Here is a 5,823-nt window from a genome sequence, read left to right as displayed (position 1 = left end):
CAAAATCTTGATTATTTTGGTCTGCTGCTACTTTAACCTCCGGACAAGTTTTTGAGATAGAAAAAAAAAAAATGATTGGCTGCTATTGTTGACAAACCCTACAGCGACAATAGCCCGGAGGAGTTCGAATCTAGACCAAGATACACAAGGAAGGCTTTTCTTTCTAAAACCTCCAAAGTTCTACATTCCTCCCATTATTCACTGCAGGCGTTTCACCAGGTTGCATGGAGGACCCTGCATAATGTGAACACTAGCGGTTTGGTTGCATTCATTTTTTTTGGTCAAGGTATATCAGTTATCCTCAAGGGTATCAACACACACTAATTACCAAACCTATAACTGCATAACTCCACTAATCAAATGATGTAGGATATGAGTACTCCTTCCACCACTGTTCAAATATGAACTTTTTTGGAAATATGTGACGAACCTGATGCTTTCAGAGCTCCATGTGAAATTACACATAGCAGTTTACTAAGAGGAAAGGAGTATTTCTTTCCCCCAATGTGACCTTACACACTGAAAGGCAAAGACTCTTAACCCAGTCACATGTGTATCACGTTGGTTATCATTATTCCACGCTGCATGTATTCCTTTCATAATTGGGGCATATCGGGAGAGGATTACACAAAGCTAGCGCTAAGCTCATTCTCAGGAAGTGCATTTTGAAAATGCAGCCACATTCCTTATGTATGTGCAGTTCACATGTTCCCCTGGAGGACCCGTCTGCAGGTCCATTAGGGTGTCAAGCTTGTTATGACCATCATTTGTCTAGAGTCAACGTCTGTTTTTTTTTGTTTGTTTTTTACAATTCTTTTAGAAATGTCAAGATAAATACTGTAATAGTTTGAATGATAAATTATTTTGACCTTAGGGTCTTATGCTTCCTCTAAATGAAACTTATCATCATCATCATCATCATCATCATCATCATAGACTGCTGTGTTTTTAATAATTCAAAGTGCTATTGATCTGGAAATGCACTGCAGTGTTTTTACGGTCCCATTTGAGTCGAGGAGGAGCCAGCTATTTACTGATTAAGTCTGTAAGAAGCTTACCATCTCGCTGCCAAACTTCCGCACAGTTCACTTTCAGCCATAAATGTGTCAAATGAGTGTACATGAATGTGATGTAGAGCTAATACAAACCTTATGATTACATTCACAAATACAGAGGCGGCAAAATTGATAGCTGTAATCCAAACTAATTCCCTTTATTTCCAGATGCAAATTTAGCGATTAGTTTAGCATGTAAAAAATAATTGTGTCAATTAGCTATGAATGTATGCCAGTGAGATTAACATATTTCCTTGGATTAGGATGCACCAAGGTCTTGGTTGCAGCTGTCGCTGTGGTCCTGGTGCACTACACCCTGCTACGTCCACCTATGCACTGGATACCACGCTACACCCTGTAACGCCCTTCAGTGCCCTGCTGTGACATAAACTACTACTACCATTTTGTCACCGTTCCATTATCTTGATCTACTTTTTTTCAAAAAAATGGTAGTTACCCTTTTTCAGAAGGGTAGTTACTGTTTCTCTGTTTTCCCTTCTGAAAAAGGGTAACTCTTACAGTAACTACCCTTTTTTGTGTGTTACCGAAACACTTTTCGGGTCATTATTGGCATTCTGCATCACACCCCCAACCGGCCCCGTCCGACTCCGCCTACCAAGAGCCTGGGTCTGGACTCTGGACCAGGTTTCTCCCTAATAGAGCATTTTGTCTTCGCCATTGTCACACTAAATGCTCGCTCTTGGGGGATATAACTAAAATTGTTGGGACTTTATAAATTATAGAGTGTGGTCTAGACCTACTAATCTGTCAAGTGTCTCGAGATGACTCGTTATGATTTGATACCGTATATACAATTCAACAGTGATTAAAAGGTCAGGGGTCGTGTGTTGTGATAATGTAATGGTTAAAATGGAAAGAAATACACCCGATGTTCGTCCCGTGACCTCCCTACCATCCGTCAGCCAACCTCCCTTTCATCCCACTCACCCCCCCATTTCATGTGTGCGCACGTCAGTGCATGTGTGTGAATAAACCTTGGGCAGCAGAGAGGATCATGTGAGATGATGTGACTCGGGTTTAATGGTAATCCTTGCCTATGGTGAAAACGGCACAGTGGGAGTCATTAGGTTGGAGCTACACAAGCGGTTCATATGACTGTCTGCCTCCGTCTCTCCCCTCCCCTCCCCTCTCCTCCCCTCTCTCTAAGACAATGCCTGCAACTGATTGTCATTCTCTGTTCGTCTCTCATCACAAGGTGCCTTCAAACAATTCATTTAACCCCCTGCTTTTCTTCCTGTTCATTTGCTTTTTTGTAAAAGAGGAGGAAATAATGCCATTCTTTTCACTCTCTGAAAGATGGAGTGCCATGTGAACACCTTGTTAGAGCTTGACGTATATATGGCATCAACAGCCAGAGTCCACAGTCATGCTAGCAGCTCTATGAGGCTGTTGCTTTCTTCTAACCATGACGGCGGCCTTTCCCGAACTTTAACTGGTAATTACTGCTACTATAACAAAAAAAGTCTTTAAACCAAATAAATACTCAATTCAATGAATAACCAAAACATGAAATTCATTCTGCTTAAACGAGGCTTCTGCATCCACCAGAAGAGATGAATAAAAAAAAAAATCTTTCTCAGGAAGTGATTGGATCTTACTAATTTCAACAAGCCAAAATAGTTTTCTGATCTCTACCAACAACTTATTCCAACCCTTTCCTAACCCTAATCACGTGTTTGGGCCTAAACTAACAAAACGTAACCATAGAAATATCAGATGCTACACGGATGTGATTCTTAACAGCTGGAGAGGACTGCTTAACCAGGTGCTTTATCCGCACGTTTATATGTATACAAGTCTATAAATAACTTTTTGAGACAGGTGGGGCTTCTACTTGATGCCACATTCCAAACCATCTAAATGTAATTGCTTCATTAATTATATAAAAACCTTATCACGCTGAAACTATATGACTTTAACAGAAAGTTCACTTCCTAATTGAGCTGGGAGTGAATGGAGCTCTACCCTGCGGGACTGTCTGCTGACGGTATGAAGCAGGCTCATGACCAAAGCTCTGGGGGTGTAGCGGGGGAGAACTGTGTGCATGTGTGTGTGTGTGTATGTGTGCGCGCTTGTGAATGGGACAGTGTGCCTGCATCCTGTACACTCTCTTTTGTGTTTAATTTCCTAAATTGCGTGCATATCATAGTTTGCACAAAAAAGCAAGTGTCACTGCAAAATTAAACCATGTGTGCAAAACAATGAAGGATACGTCTTCTGTTTATTACTTAGTATCTCACATGAAACACCAAAAAGAATGCAAAGACCAACAAGGTGATAAAGAAGGCACCACAGGTCTCGCAGTGACGACATTTCTTACATACATTTCTGGTGGGCATGACTGATTTATTTGTGCTGAGGAGAAATCAATTTGAAATTATTAAATTTCACACCCTATCTGGCGCAGGAATAAAAAATAAGCTGGGGAATAAGGGAATGCATTTCTATTGCAAAAGGTATGAGCCTACGTGCTGAGAAAGACAACAGAGTCTTTGAAACAATAAAACAATTAATTCTCACAGTAGAGTTTTTCTTCCACAGTAAGCATATTAACAATCACAAGCTTGAATTCCAACACAAAGTTGTCCTCAGTGGCAGGGTAGCAGTGTGCCACAACACAACTAGTTGGACTACAGTGTGTACAAAGACAAACGGGCCGTGAATAAACGTTGGGTAAAACCTGAGAAAGCTTCATTTCTAAACAAACCAGGCTTTATCCCGGCCTAAAATGGATCTCTACACTCTAGGTGTAATACATGCTAAAAACCAGCAGAGGACAGTGACATCTTATAGAAAGATTTGTCCTAAGACGAGCATCCCAACACCTTTTACAGCGGTCCTGGGTCCTGTTTGCGTACTGTGCACTAGAGCCCCCCAAAGTGGTTCTAGCCTGCCCCAAAGGAAAACCACCAGCATCAAAAGGACAACAATTGAGAATAAAAAATCATTAAAATCTTCTGTTGCTGTGTTTAAGATCACCCTGAAACAAGAACAAACTTGAATATGAGAGCTAATCTCTGTTTTACTGGACAGTCAGGCTGTACCGCACTCTCCTGCTGATTCATTTGAATAATATATATATATATATATATATATATATATATATATATTTTTTTTTTATCTAGTTTTGTTAATTGGGGGTTATTTACTCAAGCTTGATGTACTTTTGCTTATCACATTGTCAGAAAAACACATAAATACATAGATTAATGTCATATATAAAGCCTTTCAATGTATGAAAAACCATATAGACTCAACAAAAGTTCTTCAGACAATATTTTAGCTATAAATATGCTTCATCTTGAAGAATTTGACTCCTAGATGAAAACTCAAGAGGCTTTTAAGACCTCACGTCAATCTTAAAAATTTCCCAGTCCATAATTTACAGACTATTTAAAGTAAAACCACAACAGTAAACAGTATATTGTTGAGTTTGTGTTCTTTACCATATTTTAATTAAGTGTTGAGGTATTGTATTTAAAAAAAGGTCCATCTTGGGACGTGCATTGCAAATTAGCTTAGGCTATCCATGCTGTGGTGTGTGTGTCATAGATCTATGCTACATACTTGTCCCTATACCCAAAAACATTAAAAAAAACAAAAAATGTTTCATAGCTCCCATATACACATTGGAAAACGCCTAGCCTTTTACATTGGAACACTGGAAGCATGCAAGGTTTTGGGGTTGAAAGGAGGACCAGGCAGAGGTACCTTAAACCCTGCTTCTACTACAAGCTAGTTCAGAACTTTTCGGCGCTGTACTTCACATCAGTTTTGCAGAAATACAGAATAAGCATTTTATGTGTGAGTCAGAGTGAACTTGATTTGTTCCGCCAGCGAACTTCTCAGAATGTAGGGCCAGCTTGAGGTAGACTGACACGCTGATGAATAGCAGGAGTTAGTCCCGCAATGAAGGCCTCTGCAAATATCGGGATCCTGTCTACTTAGCACATGCGCCAGAATCTTAAATCTGCTGCTTTCCAATACCAAAGCACTTCAGGTGATTTACATAGCAATAATTTAAACAGCAGAGGTGGCGTGACCAGGCGTTAGCAATAAAATACGGAGATCTACCGCCCAGACTGCTGCTACCACTTGATTGCTTTTTAACAGTCATTAGTCTTGCGGGAGCCTCTTGAAAGGGCATCATTTTTCGGTCAATCCTTCGCTCTACTTTACAGATTTTTTTTTTCCCCCACTGATGTATGAAAATGAGGAGGGATATTGACAGGTACTGTAAATGGGAGAGGTGAGGGTAATTCAGCGGGAGCCGGCTGTGTCACAGATCATCGCCGACAGCGGCGGTAATTAGTGAGGAACACTAGTCTTACTCCAGGATGTAGCAGGGAAACAGCTGGGTTGGAAGGTTGCGCCAGCCTCGGCCAATTAAAATGCTGCACAGAAGCAGATGATGACAGGGAAGGGGGTTAAGATGGAGCTGGCTCATCATTACTAGAGAAACACAATGCTTTTCAATGGACCTATACTAGCAAAGGAAAAGGTTATATATTAATAAAAAAAAATGTTTAGGGATTCTGTTACCAGTTGTGGTCAAATGAGGCACCGTGGATGGAGGTCGGGAGACAAGTGTGATGAATAACCCTTGTGTTGTCTTCCCTTGGAATTTATGGTCAATAAACCTCATTTATAGGAAACTATACCTAGTGTTTGAGTTAGAAAAGCAGAAATTAGGAATTATTTAGACTCAAATGAAAGCAATGTATGTTGATGGATAATCACAGACTGG

This window comes from Etheostoma spectabile, chromosome 19 (assembly GCF_008692095.1).
Source record: "Etheostoma spectabile isolate EspeVRDwgs_2016 chromosome 19, UIUC_Espe_1.0, whole genome shotgun sequence".
In the NCBI taxonomy this organism is placed as follows: domain Eukaryota; kingdom Metazoa; phylum Chordata; class Actinopteri; order Perciformes; family Percidae; genus Etheostoma; species Etheostoma spectabile.
Note: the sequence above shows the minus strand (reverse complement) of the source record.